This window comes from Schistocerca americana, chromosome 1, assembly GCF_021461395.2.
Source record: "Schistocerca americana isolate TAMUIC-IGC-003095 chromosome 1, iqSchAmer2.1, whole genome shotgun sequence".
NCBI lineage: Eukaryota > Metazoa > Arthropoda > Insecta > Orthoptera > Acrididae > Schistocerca > Schistocerca americana.
The window spans coordinates 140,832,003-140,851,189 of record NC_060119.1 but is presented as its reverse complement, the minus strand read 5'-3'; the positions used below and the strand labels follow the sequence as shown (position 1 = coordinate 140,851,189).

Sequence of the window (19,187 nt, the reverse complement as noted above, 5' to 3'; positions counted from 1 at the left end):
CACTATAATTATGTCAGTTCTCTTTGAATATGTGCTCATAAGCAAATAAAACGGACGAAAGCATGTTTTGTAGCGCTCTCTCCATGATAATCAGAAACCAATGTCAAGCGCTGAAATGATGGTCTGCCACACTATAATTAGCTCAACGCAGCTGCCTATTTTCGACTCCGCATGCTCTGATATGATATCATACATTCTGACGCTATGAGTGCTACGTTGTTCACAACACCAAGTCAGTATTATTCTTTTAAACTGTGTATAGCATAATGTGCAAGCGTCGAGGATGAAGTGTTTTGAGGAGCTGTTGTCGTCACCATGCAGTGGCCAAGTAGTTTAATACCCATTCTGGCAGACTGTGGACTCATGTTTGATTCCCACCATTTCCTTTCATTTTATTTCATTCCTCATAATATTAACTATTAATTATTAAATTTAAATACATTCAAACAGTTCAATTTATATACGAGGAATTAATATATTTACTTAAGTTACAATTAGTACAATTAGTATTCTTGTAAGTCAAAACACTACAGGCCATCAGACATTAGTAAAATTTTGCACGAGCCACCATTGGTGATTTGTAAGCAGTCTCCCTTGTAGACAGATTACACCTCCCTAGCTTTCTACCAATAAATGGAGGTCTGCCACCTGCTTGACCCAAGACTGAGCCTATGTGATCATTTAATTTCATGTCCCTACAACGTGTTACTCTCAGGTATTTGTATGAATCGACTGATTCCAGCTGTGACTAACTGGTATTATATTCATAGGATACTGTGTGTTTCCGTTTTTTGTGAACTGCGCAGTTTTAGATTTCTGAACATTTAAAGCAAGTTGCCAATCTTTGCAGCACTTTAAAATCTTATCAAGAACTGATCGAATATTTGTACAACTTCTTTCAGGCAATACAGAGAGGTTTAGTACTGGAATTTCGAGAGAGCAGTTTCCGGGAAGAGATGGACAACATATTACTTCCTTCCTTACGCATGTCGTGAGATGTCCACGACGAGAAAAATCGAGAAATTAAAGCCCGTACAGAGGCTTACCGACGATCATTCTATGCCCAGTTCGCGAATGGAAGACTCAAGAGGGGGCGGGGGGGTGTCAGTTAGTGGTAGGAAAAGTATCATCCGCGCCACACAACGTTAGGTGGCTTACAGAATGTGATGTATTTGAACTTCCTTATGGATGAACACGTCATATGCGAAAAGTCTGACGTTAATGTTGTTATATTGCCCGTAAAGACATTAATAAACAACATGAGTAACAAGGATCCAAACGCACTTGCCCAGGTCACACCCAAAGTTACTTCTACGTCTGTCGACGACTCTCCATCCAAGGTAACATGCTGCGTCCTTCCTACCAAAAGAACTCCTCAGTCCAGTCATAATTTCGCTTGAAAATCCATGGTTGTACTTTTGATAATGAGCGTAGATGTGGTACAGATTTCAATGACTTTCGGGAGTCGAGAAATCCTGCGTCTACCTGACTACCTTAATCCATGGTTTTCAGTTTGTCAGGCGAGAAGAGCGCGAGCTGTGTTTCACATGATCGATGTTTTTGGAACCCATGCTGGTTGGCGTAGAGGTCGTTCTGTTCAAGGTACCTCATTACGTTTACGCTCAGAATAGGTTCTAAGATTCTATAACAAATGGATATCATGGTTGGGGCTGTCTTGTGTTACCCTTATCGTAGATAAGTATGACCTGCGCCTTCTTCCAACGGCTACGATAGATTTTAGCTAGAGGGAGGACTATCTCGACTGCAAATTCAGTGCAGAATCCGATAGCGATTCCATCGGGCCCTGCGGCTATGCTCAATTTTAACGATTTTCGTTAAAGAAAAAAAGTTGTAACACACGAATGAGTTGTCTGTGTGCAGTATTCAAATGATATTTTACGACACCGTAACTATACATGTTACACTGTTTTGTTCTTTAAACCTTTTGGCAGGTAGAACTGTGTGAGTAACCAATGTTAAAACCATCTCCTGATAGAGCAAGTTGCGCAAAAGCAAGACATTGGCTTACTATTCGGTATGATGTACCTTTATTGCAGCTAGAGTAAGATTTTAATGACAACAAATAATTGAAATATGTGAGTAGGTCACGATGTGCCAGGCTCTGAGCCAGAAACGTGACGATAAAAAGTGGATGCCGCACTTCAGACGTGAGCTATCGGTGATACTAGATCTCTTCAGTTTACTTCAGATGTGGTGGCGTGTTCGCTGAGAAACAGTAGTTTAGGGTGAAGTCGAGCGTGTGAAGATAATGCACTGTAGCTGCCGATCTGCACGAATGCATCTGCGGGACAGCATTTCTGTCAAAAAGTCATGTCCTTGTGGTTGTGCATACATAGCTAACTCTGAGGGTCATAGAATAGGAGCAGTAAAGTTAGTACACTCCAAAGGCGCTTCACCAACAGGCTACAGGCCTGTGTCGGTAAACATAAGCCAGTAAGTAGCATGCTCCGAGACAGTTTGAAGTGCGATGGAGCTCAAAGCACATAATGTCTTGCTGTAAATGCTCCCATTCTACATTAAACGAACTAACTTAGACGATTAAAATGCCATGGTACCTTCTCTCTGTCTCATGTCTATGAAATCTTTTTCTCTTCTAAAAGGGTAGCATTCATCTCACGCTAGCTTTGGAGAACCCTACGTCATAGTGACGTAACGCTACGTCATCGTGACGTAAATAAACCTAAATCGACTTCATGAGTACGTATATCGATCTTTGCAATTGCACCACAGAGGTTGCACCGATAACGTGAAAGCTAAATGTAAATACATGTGTAGAAACGAAGTTACAGCAGTCGTGTGGTAGGTTCAGCCCAGTTGAATTAGTTATTAAGCTGGAATCCTAACAATTTTCGATGTTATTGTATTTTTCTTGAACATAATGAATGTCTGAACGAAGGAACCACACCGAAAGTAAAGAAAGAAACGCTTGCACTATTTTTTTAAAAAATCCGATGAATCGTCCATTAATCATGTGGACAGAAACATGAAATAATGAACTATTAAGCTGTAATCCAAAGAATTTGGGATGTTATTGGGTATTTCATGAACATAATGAAAGTCAAAAAAAGCTTGTAGTCATTTTTAAAAAATCCCATGAATTGTGCATGATTGTGTCGACAGAAACGTTAAATAAGTAATTATTAAGCTCTAATCCCAAGAACGTGAGATGTTATTGTGTGTTGCATGAACATAACGAATATCTGAACGAAGGAACTGCACTCCTGGAAATGGAAAAAAGAACACATTGACACCGGTGTGTCAGACCCACCATACTTGCTCCGGACATTGCGAGAGGGCTGTACAAGCAATGATCACACGCACGGCACAGCGGACACACCAGGAACCGCGGTGTTGGCCGTCGAATGGCGCTAGCTGCGCAGCATTTGTGCACCGCCGCCGTCAGTGTCAGCCAGTTTGCCGTGGCATACGGAGCTCCATCGCAGTCTTTAACACTGGTAGCATGCCGCGACAGCGTGGACGTGAACCGTATGTGCAGTTGACGGACTTTGAGCGAGGGCGTATAGTGGGCATGCGGGAGGCCGGGTGGACGTACCGCCGAATTGCTCAACACGTGGGGCGTGAGGTCTCCACAGTACATCGATGTTGTCGCCAGTGGTCGGCGGAAGGTGCACGTGCCCGTCGACCTGGGACCGGACCGCAGCGACGCACGGATGCACGCCAAGACCGTAGGATCCTACGCAGTGCCGTAGGGGAGCGCACCGCCACTTCCCAGCAAATTAGGGACACTGTTGCTCCTGGGGTATCGGCGAGGACCATTCGCAACCGTCTCCATGAAGCTGGGCTACGGTCCCGCACACCGTTAGGCCGTTTTCCGCTCACGCCCCAACATCGTGCAGCCCTCCTCCAGTGGTGTCGCGACAGGCGTGAATGGAGGGACGAATGGAGACGTGTCGTCTTCAGCGATGAGAGTCGCTTCTGCCTTGGTGCCAATGATGGTCGTATGCGTGTTTGGCGCCGTGCAGGTGAGCGCCACAATCAGGACTGCATACGACCGAGGCACACAGGGCCAACACCCAGCATCATGGTGTGGGGAGCGATCTCCTACACTGGCCGTACACCACTGGTGATCGTCGAGGGGACACTGAATAGTGCACGGTACATCCAAACCGTCATCGAACCCATCGTTCTACCATTCCTACACCGGCAAGGGAACTTGCTGTTCCAACAGGACAATGCACGTCCGCATGTATCCCGTGCCACCCAACGTGCTCTAGAAGGTGTAAGTCAACTACCCTGGCCAGCAAGATCTCCGGATCTGTCCCCCATTGAGCATGTTTGGGACTGGATGAAGCGTCGTCTCACGCGGTCTGCACGTCCAGCACGAACGCTGGTCCAACTGAGGCGCCAGGTGGAAATGGCATGGCAAGCCGTTCCACAGGACTACATCCAGCATCTCTACGATCGTCTCCATGGGAGAATAGCAGCCTGCATTGCTGCGAAAGGTGGATATACACTGTACTAGTGCCGACATTGTGCATGCTCTGTTGCCTGTGCCTATGTGCCTGTGGTTCTGTCAGTGTGATCATGTGATGTATCTGACCCCAGGAATGTGTCAATAAAGTTTCCCCTTCCTGCGACAATGAATTCACGGTGTTCTTATTTCAATTTCCAGGAGTGTATACGCACAACGAAAGTCAAAAGAAGCGAGTAGTCATTTTTTTTAAAAAAATCCGATTAATTGTGCATAAATCATGTGGATACAAACGTGAAATAGGGAGAAATTATAGTGTTTCGTATTTTTATAAAAGCCAATGGATTGTACATAATTCTTCTGGGCAGAAACGTTAAACCGAGAAATTAATGTGGTTCCAAAGATAATTCCGAATGTTGCTGGAATTTTAATTTTGCCTTCATGTTGCAGATCAACTCAGAAAATTTTGCTCTTCATAAATAAATTATTGCTGATGATTATAATATATAATGTAGCCTGTTTATAACACGTCATTATTTTTCTTTATACGCTGTGTACTGTGAAAAACAATGATATTTCGTCTATAATTGTTACTCACATTTTAATATTTAAGCAGTATCAACTATAAAAAACAGTGAGTTTCCTAGTAGTTGCCAAATGATGTTGAACACTGACTGTCACAATGGGTGAACTACTTGACAAAATAACCTCAACAGCTCACAGTTTTTAGCAGCACTAAGTGATGTTTCATATGCGATGGTGGAATACCGTGTTTGTTTATTCTCTCAATACACATGGTATAAATTTTGGGGGGCGTTTGGCATAATTACTATAGCTATTTCCATATTGACTAAGAGTCATACAAAAAGTAGCTGAAAATGGCGACAGCACTCACTGCTTTCAGTTGCTTAAAATGCTGGTAAATGTGACTTGCATGTCATTGTTTGTTCACAGTATACAACGTATAAAGAAAAATAATGACGTGTTATAACAGGTCAGTACATTATAATCAGCAGCCATAATTTATTTATGCAGGGCAAAATTTTCCGAGTTGATCTGCAACATGATGGCAAAATTAAAATTCCAGCAACATTCGGAATTATCTTTGGAACTACATTAATTTCTCGGTTTAATGTTTCTGTCCAGAAGAATTATGTACAATCCATTGGCTTTTATAAAAATACGAAACAATTTAATATCCCCCTATTTCACTTTTCTATCCACATGATTTATGCACAATTAATCGGATTTTTTTTTTAAAAAATGACTACTCGCTTCTTCTGACTTTCGCTGTGTTTATGGTTCCTTCGTTGAGATATTCGTTATGTTCATGAAACACAATAAAATCCCACATTTTTGGAATTACAAATTAATAATTAATTGTTTGACGTTTGTATCGACACAATCATGCACGATTCATGGGAGTTTTTGAAAATGACTACAAGCTTTTTTCGACTTTCGTTATGTTCAAGAAGTACCCAATAACATCCCAAATTGCTTGGATTACAGCTTAATAATTAATTATTTCATGTTTCTGTCCACATTTATGGGCGATTCATCGGATATAAAAAAAGTGACTGCAAGCGTTTCTTTTTTACTTTCGTTGTAGTTCCTTCGTTCAGACATTCATTATGTTCAAGAAACACACAATAACATCGAAAATTGTTAGGATTCCAGCTTAATAACTAATTCAGCTGGGCTGAACATACCATACGACTGCTGTAACTTCGTTTCTATACGTCTATTTACATTTAGCTTTCACGTTATCGGTGCAACCTCTGTGGTACAACTGCAAAGGTCGATATACGTACTCATGAAGTCGATTTAGGTTTATTTACGTCAACATGACGTAGCGTTACGTTACTATGACGTAGGGTTCTCCTCGCCTAGCGTGAGATGATGCTACCCCTTCCGAAAACGTTTGTTATTAGATATCCAAAAGAGGGACAGAAAGCCGTAAAATACAGTATTTTGCTCAAAGACCTTAAGGGAACAGAAAGGAAAATCTCGTCAGTTTTCTAAATACTGTATCTTAAAGAATAAGAGTTGTTAGGACCATGTAATTCTTACCGTTTTTTAACAAATCTTTTGGGAACATTTTAACGTACGAACCACAGCTTTTGGTCACATAACTTTTCTCTCCTATATTTTGTTTTGCAAGTGTAATAAAGCATGTTAATAATTAATGTACAAACTACACTGGTCAGAACATATGACCACCTACCTAATAGACGATATGTCGTCCTTTGGCAAGGATAACAGGGACGAAGCGTCGTGGTATGGAAGTATTGGTACCACATCTGCACACAAAATTCACCTAATTCCCCCGTACATACCTGGGAGGGGGCGATGAGGTATGACACCACGTTCATCTCATCCCAGATGTTTTCGATCGAGTTCGGATCTGGTGAGTAGAAGGAAGCGGGGGGGGGGGGGGGGGGGCGGGGGGAGGGAGCGAGGAAGCACATCAAATGGAACTCGCCACTGTGTTGCTCGAACCACTCCATAACACTTCTGGGCTTGTGACACATGGTGCACTATGTGTTGAAAAACGCCACTGCCGTCGGGAAACACGATCGTCATGAAGAGGTAGGTGTACGTGATTAGCAACCAGTGTATGGTGCTCCTTGGCTGGCACGGTGCATTGCACGAGTTCCATTGGACCCATGGATATCGACGTGAATGCTCTCCAGACCATAATGGAGCCGCCGCCAGCTTGTCTCCGTCCCACAGTGTCAAGAAGCTGTTCCGCTGGAAGACGACGGATTCGCGCCCTCCCATCGGCAAGATGAAGAAGGTATCGGAATTCATCAGACGATGCAACACTCTGCTACTGTGTCAACATCCAGTACCCATTTCAGTCGTAGTTGCCGATGTCGTGGTGTTAACTGCACATGCACTGGTCGTCGGCTGCGGAGGCCAATCATTAGGAGTGTTCGGTGCACTGTGTGTTCACACATACACTACTGGCCATCATAATTGCTACACCACGAAGATGACGTGCTACAGACGCGAAAATTAACCGACAGGAAGAAGATGCTGTGATATGCAAATGATTAGCTTTTCAGAGCATTCACGCAAGCTTGGCGCCGGTGGCAACACCTACAACGTGCTCACATGAGGAAAGTTTCCAACCGATTTCTCATACACAAACAGCAGTTGACCGGCGTTGCCTGGTAAAACGTTGTTGTGATGCCTCGTGTAAGGAGGAGAAATGCGTACCATCACGTTTCCGACTTTGATAAAAGTCGGACTGTAGCCTATATCGATTACGGTTTATCGTATCGCGACATTGCTGCTCGCGTTGGTCGAGATCCATTGACTGTTAGAAGAATATGGAATCGGTGGGTTCAGGGGGGTAATATGGAACGCCGTGCTGGATCCCAACGGCCTCGTACCACTAGCAGTCGAGATGACAGGCATCTTATCCGTATGGCTGTAACGGATCGTGCAGCCACGTTTCGATCCCTGAGTCAACAGACTGGGACGTTTGCAAGACAACAACCATCTGCACGAACAGTTCGACGACGTTTGCAGCAGCATGGACTAACAGCTCGGAGACCATGGCTGCGGTTACCCTTGACGCTACATCACAGACAGGAGCGCCTGCGATGGTGTACTCAACGACGAACCTGGGTGCACGAATGGCAAAACGTAATTTTTTCGGATGAATCCAGGTTCTGTTTATAGTATCATGATGGTCACATCCGTGTTTGGCGACATCGCGATGAACGCACATTGGAAGCGTGTATTCGTCATCGCCATACTGGCGTATCACCCGGCGTGATGGTATGGTGTGCCACTGGTTACACGTCTCGGTCACCTCTTGTTCGCATTGACGGCACTTTGAACAGTGGACGTCACATTTCAGATGTGTTACGACCCGTGGATCTACCTTTCATTCGATACCTGCGAAACCCTACATTTCAGCAGGATAATGCACGACCGCATGTTGCAGGTCGTGTACGGGCCTTTCTGGATACAGAAAATGTTCGACTGCTGCCCTGGCCAACACATTCTCCAGATCTCTCACCAATTGAAAACATCTGGTCAATGGCGGCCGAGTAACTGGCTCGTCACAATACGCCAGTCACTATTCTTGATGAACTGTGGTATCGTGTTGAAGCTGCATGGGCAGCTGTACCTGTACACGCCATCCAAGCTCTGTTTGACTCAATGCCTAGGCGTATCGAGGCTGTTATTACGGCCAGAGGTGATTGTTCTGGGTACTGATTTCGCAGGATCTGGGTACTGATTTCTCAGGATCTATGCACCCAAATTGCGTGAAAATGTAATCACATGTCAGTTCTAGTATAACATATTTGTCCAATGAATACCCGTTTATGATCTGCATTTCTTCTTGGTGTAGCAATTTTAATGGCCTGTAGTGTACTTGTACTCTGCCCAGTATTAGAGTCTGATATTAGCTCCGCCACAGTTCTCCGCCTGTCCTGTTTTACCAGTCTGCCCAGCATACGACGACCAACATCTGTAATGAGGGGTGGCCGCCCAACCCCACGGCATCTGAACGTGGTTTCCCCTTGGTTTCGCCATGTGTTGAAGACACTTACCACTCCTCGAACACCCGACAAATCGTGCGATTTCCGAAATGCTCGTGCCGAGCCTCCAGGTCCTTGGTCAAACTCAGATAGACAGCGCGCCTGCCCCCTTCTACACACGGACAGCACGCTCACTGATACTAGATGCACCATTGATGTGTCTGATTGACAGTCATTCATCGCCTAGTGACGTTGCTATCGCCTGGGCACCTGGACGGGTTCGCATCGATAATAGGTTCTTGGTCCTAATATTCTCGCTGATCAGTATATGTGCACGCATCACAATACAAAACCAATATTGATTTTTTTTCTGGAAGTTCTTAAATCAGTTATCCTTGAAGTACACCTTTTAATACTAGCCAATAGAGCCTACTTTGCCTTAACAAGACTTCTATCCTCAAGGCTCCTGACTCGTACCACTAAATTAACTATCTACAAATCACTTATACGACCAGTGCTTACATATGCCTCTGAAGCCTGGACATTAACAACTAAAGATATTGAAATACTGGATGCATTTGAAAGAAAGGTACTTAGAAGAATTATCGGCCCAATCTGTGAAAGAGGAAGATGGAGGAGGAGATACAACCATGAGTTGTATATCATATACAAAGACTAACCCATCAGAAGGATAGTGAAATCATCCAGACTGAGGTGGGCGGAACATTTAGCTCGCATGAATGATACAGAAGTACCAAAAAGAATATTACAAGGAAAGCCAAGAGGCCAGAAAGGACGTGGTCGACCAAGAGTCAGATGGGAAGATGGAGGAATCGAACATCTTAGGAAGATGGGCTATAGAAACTGGAGAGTACTGGCAAAGGACCGAGAGAAATGGAAGGAAATTGTAGAAGAGGCCAAGGCTTATCATGAGCTGTAGAACCAAGGAAGAAGAAGATCAAAAATTGCAATAAGTAACTCATAGTTTATCTTCAAAAACATTTTAATTTTAAATTTTAGGTCATAAGAATGAGCTACTTTTTAGTTAAGTTTGTTCTGAGACAGTATACAAAATCTCAACCCTCTATTTTAATAGTTTTTAACCAGTGTGTACCAGCGCATCAAATATGTGAACTTTCGAAAAATTCAAGTAAAGTAAAAACGCATTTCTCTATCGTTTCGAAGAGTCTCCTGCTGTCAGTGACGAACCTTTCTGCATACAGAGTCCCACAGGCACTCTCGTCTATTCCATAACCTTATACCTTGACACTGAACCACCACTGAAACATTAAAGAGCATCTGGCACACTTTTTTTTAAAGTATTTCGTCCAACCAGAACAGCTTTTCATATCTGTTCCCTTACATAGCTGTTGAAATTCTCATTTGGCTTTCGAGACCTACCACGTAAACACTTCTCTGATAATGTTGTGCCACAAAGATCGCTAAGTACATGTTTTTTCAACTTGCATTATAAAAAGTGGCAAAGAATGCTTGTGGCTATATGTCTTACATTCAATAATAGCCCTCTGGTAGCCACACCACCACTCATATCCAAGTGGCCAGAGTTCATGACATGGGTTATAATTTGTAAATGTTTTATGTAAGAAGGCAGCCCATACTGCCTTTCTCAAAGGATTCAATCTGATAAGTTTTAAAACATTCCCACTACAAACTAAAAAAACATAAAATTTTCTGAAGTTGTTGATAAGGTCCCATACGAAACTACCACAAATAATTTCATTACTTCGCTATAAACACGTATGACAGTGGCAAAACAGTGTCTAAACTCTCTGTATACACAAAAGCGAAGCAACCATGCTGCTTCCAGATGTTAACCACCATTAGAGACAAAAGACTCATAAAAATAAACAACTGAGAACCAAATTCTGGGCACAACAAGAAATTGAATACATAATTGGCGAATGTCAAATCCAAAGAAATCTTGCCCAGAAAAATTTTTGTTCTTAAATTTATTCACAGACATCAAAAAAATTTGTAATAAGTAGATTGCACCTTTGTGAAGTTTAAAAGCTAAATGACTCAGTGGGTCGCAAATCTCACTCCAAAATTCTAAAAGAAGAAGATCTGGACCTCCAAATCACTGCAGTTTTAATGAAACACTAAATGGTGGTACAAAAACTAAGGTAAAATTCAGGTGAGAAATTTCGAAATAGTTTTTGAAATTAAAACGGGAGGGTGACAGGGTGATAGACTCTTTCTTTTACTTTTCAACTGTGCCTTGAAAAACGTAATATAAGAGTGGCGAAAACAGAAATGGGTACCGGTACTTAAAACTGACGAATCAAATCAGTTATGAAAAACCAGTATTAAAGTAGACTGCTTAGCTTTTGCAGACGACCTGGCAGTTCTCTGATAGAACATTCAAATAACACAGAAACAAGTAGAAACCGATAAAGAAACAACTGAAACAGTAAGTGTAGAAACTTTATTTTAAAACAAAAAAAAGTACATTTCTATCAATAACATGATACTCAAAATTCCAAAAAGCTAAATATGGGAAAAAGAAAGGCGCTTCTCATTTCAAATATTTAGGCGAAACCATTCAGGAGACTGGCCTGGGAAAGACTGATTACGAAATTCGTGGCCACTAGATGGAAACTGCCTTCAGTCTTACAACAAGCAAAGCATCTCAAAACAAAAGTGTCTTTATGGGACTGAAACGCTAATTTTAAGCACAAAGAGAGACATCGGAGAAATCGAGAAAAGAGAATGAAAACTAATCGGAAAACTTTTAGGTCCAAATTATAGTGAAGAGGGAACATGCAAATTAAAGAAAATAAAGAAAAGTGTGCCAACATTTATTCAGATATAAAAAAGTGCAGGCTAGAATTTTATGAAGATAATAGCCAGACAGGTTGTGAAATTGTGCAACAGCCACAATAAACCTACAAATGAAGCAATAAAATGAATCGGTGCAGTAAAAGAAGACGTGAAGGAATCAGGAATAAAACATGATTTACCACACAGAAAAACTTTTAGACAGAAAATTCACAATTGGACAGATTGGCTGGTAGAAAAACCAATGAAGACCGGAACAACTTGCTCTGACGAAGGGGAAAGAAGCTATGCTGAGTAATGTTGGCACGAAGAAAAACCAAAACAAAACTCTGAAAATGTTCTTTGTTGTACATTTAATTGATACATAAGTTCGTAATGTTTTTCCATAAGTTCTATGTCTTCTTCAATATTTACAACAGTCTGCCAACGCTGGGGTAACTTTTCGCTTCCCTAACTGTAGAAATCATGTGGTTTTTAGGCGAAGAACTTGTCGAGACATGTTCGGAGCGCATTTTTATCCGGAAGGAAGTTCCTTGAAGGCTTTTCGGTAGAGAGCGGAAAAAGGTGAAAATCTGAGGCTGCCAGATCAGGTGAATAAGATGGATGCAGAATGAGTTTCCAACCTAACTTCTGTATAGTGTTCTCTGTCAGTCTAGCAGAATGCGGGCCGGAGTTATCGAGGAGTAGCGTCACTTCACGCAGTCTTCGTGGTTTTTGTTCTCGGACTGCGTATGCAAGCTATTCGTAGTACACCACAACATCGCTGTTCCACCAGATGCATAACAACATCTTTTGGGGACGCGAGCAGATCTTTGTGCAGGCAGTTGCTGCTTTCTTTGGACTCAACCATTACTTTCATTTCCTTATGTTAGCATAAAGATACCATTTCTCGTCATCAGTAACGGTACAGAATAGGAATAGTCGATTTGTTCGCGATCCAATTAATGACGAGGAAGCAGAGATGCACATACCGTCACCTGCTTGTTTTTGTGATTTTGGATTAGAGAATGTGGTAGCCATACAAGCGATTTTTGAACCTTCCCCAATGCATGCAAATGTCAAACGATGGTGGAATGATCACATTTCATCACATTTGGCAGTTTTAGATTACAATGACATGGATTAATGGAATTTGGTGGGAGTGCAGCGGCAATAGTTTAATTTTTTTCATTGGTGGGACAGTAAATATAACTTTTCAGATTTTTTAAGACACCTCTGGGTCTGCTTCCAGGGGAGACACTTGGGAGTCTTCTCTCATTTGAGACACTTCAGTGAGGACGCTTCGGGCAGAGACTTCGCCCAGCAGAACTCTGGTTCAGACCTCGTCTGCTGCTGCAAGCAAACAGGCGCACTTAGCGAGGTATCGGCACCACCTGCAGTCAGCACATTCACATGTCAATAAGGGCGAGATTTACGAGCAGAACCGGCAGTGTAGGTCGCGATGAATTTAGTAACTCTCCATAATTTCACGGTTAGGTTCAGCTTAGCAACTGGGGCAATTGCCTCACTTCTGTTTCGTGTACGATATGCAGTCACTGCTGTTGAGACGCCTCTTATGGACAGTCAGTTTTTAATAGTAAGCTGAATTTACATTACCATCACGTACGTCACTATTCTAACCTTTGCCAACCATAGGTCATTCCAGTTTTGTTTTCTTTGTTTTATTATTAACGTTTGTCACATCAGGAGTACGCTTTTACTGAATTCAAAGAAAATCAATTAATGTTAATAAACTTACGGATTTACCTTATCTTTGAATTTCATTTCATAGTTAGTCATCCCGTTGCACGGTTAGTGAAAATTTGTAATAACCATAACCCCAATGGGTGGGTCGAAAATTAGCGTTTGTTCTCTGTTGCACACAGTTCAATTAGCATATTTCTTTGGGTAGAGATCTACACTTACGCTCATAAATTAACGATAATTGCAGAGTGTCCTGCCACGCTAGCGCTAATAGCATAGGCACATAGGGAACACACACGACACAGATCTGTAAGTCCACGGTATTGGTGATAAGTCGAGAAAACTGTCCCGAAACACACGTGCTACAAAACGCCACTGTATGCTGCGCATGTATCCCGACATCAATATGGGGTACGAGCACCATGCACACAGGCCGCACAACGGGTTGGCATACTCTGTATCAGGTGGTCGAGCAGCTGCTGAGGTATAGCCTCACATTCTTGCACCAGTGCCTGTCGGAGCTCCTGAAGTGTCCGAGGGGCGTGAAGACATGCAGCGATACGACGACCGAGAGCATTCCAGACGTGCTCGATGGGGTTTAGGTCTGGAGAATAGGCAGGCCACTCAATTCGCCTGATATCTTCTGTTTCAAGGTACTCCTCCACGATGGTAGCTCGGTGGGGCCGTGCGTTATCATCCATCAGGAGGTAGGTGGGACCCACTGCAGCCCTGAAAAGGCGGACATACTGGCGCAAAATGACGTCCCGATACACCTGACCTGGTACAGTTCCTCTGTCAAAGAAATGCAGGGGTGTACATGCACCAATCTCACCCCTCACCATCAAACCACGACCTCCATACAGATCCCTTTCAAGGACATTAAGGGGCTGGTATCTGGTTCCTGGTTCAAACCAGATAAAAACCCGGCGAGAATCACTGTTCAGACTATACCTGGACTCGTCCGTGAACATAACCTGGGACCACTGTTCCAATGACCATGTACTGTATTCTTGACACCAGGCTTTACGGGCTCTCCTGTGACCAAAGGTCAGTGGAATGCACCTTGCAGGTTTCCGAGGGAATGAACCATGTCTGTTCAGTCGTCTGTAGACTGTGTGTCTGGAGACAACAGTTCCAGCGGTTGCGGTAAGGTCCTGAGCAAGGCTACTTGCAGTACTCCGTGGCCATCTATGGCTCTGAGCACTATGGGGCTTAACTTCTGAGGTCATCAGTCCCCTAGAATTTAGAACTACTTAAACCTAACTAACCTAAGGACATCACACACATCCATGCCCGAGGCAGGATTCGAACCTGCGACCGTAGCGGTCGCGCGGTTCCAGACTGTAGCGACTAGAACCGCTCGGCCACTCCGGTCGGCCGTGGCCGTCTGCAGGCACTGATGGTGAGATATCGGTCTTCTAGTGGTGTTGTACATTGTGGACGTCCCGTACTGTAGCCCCTGGACATGTTTCCTGTCTCTTCGAATCGTTGCCATAATGTTGAGACCACACTTTGTGGCACGCGGAAGGGCCCGTGCTACGACCTGCAGTTTGACGAGCCTCCAGTCGGTCTAGTATTCTTCACCTCATAACGTCATCAATATGTGTCCTTTGAGCCATTTTCAGCATACAGTCACCATTAGCACGTCTGAAAACGTCTGCACACTTACTCGCTGCACCGTACTCTGACATGCACCAACACACCTCTGCGTATGTGGACTGCTGCCAGCGTCACCGTGCGACGACCGCAGGTCAAATGCATCGCATGGTCATACCCCGAAGTGATTTAAACCCGCAAACCGCCCGCCAGAGCGTTGTTTCACCATTTATCATCATTATCCTTAATTTATGCGCATGAGTGTAGATGGGTAACCAGCTAGCATAATCAATCTCATTTTAACAAACGGTTTTACTTCGTATCTAGGAGTAACCATATGTTGCGACCTTAAGTGGAATGATCACATAAAACATGTGGTAGGAAACGTTAATGGCAGACAGAGGAAGAATCTAATCAGCGCATCGGAGATGCTGAAGGAACTCCAGTGGCAGACACTACAAGAAAGTGTATCAAGTTATATATCAAGAAAAAGGATGCTGTTGCAAGTCCGAGAGAGCACGCTAAGGGCAGAATTGGACAAATATTACTTCCTTCCACATACGTCTCGCGACATGAACGCAACGAGGAAACTGGAGGTAATACTGAAGTCTACTGACAATCATTCTTCCCATGTGTCATACGCCAATAGAACAGGGATGGTGATCAGAATTGGTACCAGAAGTATCCTCAGCCACACACCGTCAAGTGGGTTGCGGAGATGTAGGTAGAACGTGACAGGGATTCCATTGGGATCTGGAGCTTCGTTTACCTTTAGCACGCCACTGATACAGACATCTATACCACTCATCTTAGCTGTGGCGTGAGAATGAAAATGTGGTCGGATGTTTCTTTGTAAAGAGACATTTGATTTCGGAGTCCAGCGTTCCTGCTTCTGATTTTACTTTGCTACTCTCATGTAGTGACCGAGCAAGAGGCAAAGTGCTAAGACAGTCAAATCCCTTTCCGACCACCCAAATTTAGGTTCTCGATGACTTCCTTTGTTCTGTTTTTCTTTATAAACATTTACGTTCCATCAACTGAATTTTAACACCGAGTAAATACCAGGCGTGTCTGGACAGTACTGTATGTTCCATTTTGGTTCAAATGGCTCCAAGCACTATGGGAGAATTAACATCTGAGGTCATCAGTGCCCTAGACTTAGTACTAATTAAACCTAACCAACCTGAGGACATCACACACACCCATGCCCGAGGCAGGATTCGAACCTGCGACCGTAGCAGCAGCGCGGTTCCGGACTGAAGCGCCTAGAACCGCACTGTCACAGACACCGGCTACCATTTCTGGAAAAGCTCATAAAAACAGTTTTCAAACCAAACTTATTTTTGTAAGAAAGAGAATTTTTTAAACAATTTTTCTACATCGTTGCCATCATTGTTCAGAAATCTGTTATAGCGGATAACCAATTTTTCTATGCTCTTTTCATAGAAAGATGACGTTAGTGAAGACAGCTACCGCCGAACTCAGTTTTTGTGTCGTCGTCACTGTCAAAGCGCTTTCCACTAAAATCACGCTTCACGTTCAAGAACAAGTGGTAGCCAGAAGGAGCGAGATCGCGGTTGTACGGCTGGTGATCGAACTGTTCCCAGCCAAATTGCTGAATAGGGTTTTCAGTGCTGCTTTGGCGGATTCACCTCTGGGAAGTAACGCAACAAGCAGCATACCCTGTCTGTACCAGAACACAGTACAGATGGTTATTTGTGCTCACAACTTTGCCCTGAATTTTTGTTTATTGGTGGCTCGTGAGTGGCTCAGGGCCGGTTCGAGAACATTTTTCCACACAAGTGACTTCTCATCACTTGCGCTCCCTCTCCACCCGCCCTTCAGCCTTTTACCCTTGCACAGTGTCACCCCTGTCATTGTTAGGTACTTGCATAGAAATCTCACTCTTAGCTTGGCACCACAAGCGGCCACTACTAATTGTGAATTCGTTGTGTATGGAAATCTTGCTGTTGTGGCGTCTGTGACGCCACTGTTAGATGGCACCATAATGGGCAATTTGTGCTGCTTGGGTCCTAAACTGACCCTGCTCGGACTACATCTGTAAATGGTATAATGTGTCACTTGGGGTCTCAAATTGGTCCTGCATTCATTACATCTGTAAACGATGTAAAGAGATTTAACCTCTTGAACAGAACTGTTAATAGAATGAATGAATTAATTAATGTGGGGGATGAAAAGAATGTAGTTTATCGCATACCCCAATCAATTTTTATCTGGCGTCCTCAGAGCAGATATCAGATGAAATAAAAATTTGTGTAGGCAATATAAATTAGAGTATTGGCACACAACTTTACATACACTTCGCTGGATAGAGCTTCACTTACACCAATTCAAGATGCGCTTCTTAAAAGCGGACTGAGAATTTAAGGAAAAAATTCGTAACCTCTAGTTTTCTCCGTCTAAAACCAAATAACGTCTTTGACAGGATCCTCGTTTGTCCAATGTATGTAAGTCTTTAGTACTACCGAACAGATTAAGCATTGCAAGTGAGGTAAATTGTTCTACAAACTGGAAATTGTTAAGTATTTATGTATGAGAAGACTCTTGAATAGTAAACTGTATAAAGCAACAGGTGAATGTTTTCTTATAAGGCAAGGAACTGCCAAAGTCTCAATCACTTCAAAGTTGATGGCTAACTGCATATGACATCTCTCACTGTGAATGTACATGCTGAAGTGTAATACCTCCGAATTTTTGTATGAAAATCCCTAAAACTTTTTAAATAAAAGAAGCGTTATTAAAATTCTACGTCCTTATTCGTTATATCTACATATTTATTTCTCAACATAGTCGCCCTGAAAACGAATACAATTTCCCCAATGAGAGGCCTGTTTGTTGATACGGTCACTGCAGAAAGTTTGTTGGCGGAGTCACAAATTCAGCTCTGCTTGCACCACTTCATCACACGAGTACAGTCCTCGAAGGTGTTCTTTAAGTTTTGCAAGCAGATGAAAATCGGATGTGTCCAACTCGAGATTGTATCGATTATGATGAAATTGTAGCGACAATGAACCGAAGGTGTCGGATTGTTGCAGACGTCGCGACATAGTTACGTTACACTCCGCTACAATTCGGCGCCCTCTAGCTGCAAATATATGGACATGAAGAGCAGAGATGTAGAATGCCAAGACTTCTCGCATAAAAAGTTCGGAGGCATTACTTTTCAGCAAGCCCTCGTATTTACCTGGTACACTATCACCATGCTTATATTACGTATTTCAGTCGCGCTGGTACAATGTCTTCAATGTCTAGAAGCAATGTTTACCACATTACACAATAATAAGATTACGACACATTCAAGAAGTGTGTAGAACATACCTCCGTTTAAGCGGAAGTCAAATGCGATGCAGGAGGCAGTTAATTCGTTGTCGCGAAGGTGTTTTCGAGGAGCAGATTAGAACCTAATTGTGTGTACTCAAACATCCATTCCGTGACGGTACAACAGCGAGAAGTGTGTCGGTGAAAGATTTCGGATAGACGCGGCAAGCAGCTGCCGCCTACTGACTCACTAAGCGGCCAACGGGCAACTGGCGCCGGGTGAACTTTACCCTCGACTCGCTGCTACGCACCAAGCGTTCGAGTGACATGTCTGCGCGCACAGGCGTACAAGCACTGGAGCCAGCACAAAGAAAACAAATTCACTTGCGCCGCGCTGCGCGACAACACAGTGGAAAGGGGGGGGGGGGGGATTGAATTTTTTCCCCTGAACAGAGGGAGAGTACCGTACAAGTTTCTTTGACCGTTAATTACTAAACGTAATTCAGCTCAGAAGCACGATGTAAGGCACTACTAATGTAATTTTTATGAGCGTCAGCCATTTGACGTCTACTGCTGGATAATGAGGGTTTTCCTGACTTTTACACACATTTTGGTCTTGAGCCAAAGTAGCCTACGAGGTGCAGTTGTCACATTCAAAAAATCAAGCTGCAACTATGAAACACACTAATCGACTGGTGTTAAATCCTCTACATATCAAACCTCTCCTTGACATGTTCACCCTGCAAGGCGGCATATTTTTCCGAACGATGACTCGGCAGGTACCTTTCGTCTACATCTACATGCGACTATGCGATTCACACTTGGATGCCTGACGGAGGGTTCATCGAACCATTTTCATTCTATTTTCTTACCGTTCC

At 43.3% G+C, this 19,187-nt stretch overlaps 1 protein-coding gene across 2 annotated transcripts in view; it reads right to left on the bottom strand.

Annotated features, from left to right (window-relative positions):
- Nucleotides 1-18,585, bottom strand: part of LOC124620705 (gamma-butyrobetaine dioxygenase-like) — a 203,852-nt gene extending 185,267 nt beyond the window's left edge. Inside the window, exon 1 of one of the 2 annotated variants that reach the window (XM_047147090.1) lies at nucleotides 18,370-18,585. The gene's annotated coding sequence lies outside the window, so the exon portion shown is untranslated. The remainder of the gene's footprint in view (nucleotides 1-18,369) is intronic. The other variant, XM_047147088.1, reaches the window with a different exon arrangement.
- Nucleotides 18,586-19,187: the final 602 nt, after the last annotated feature.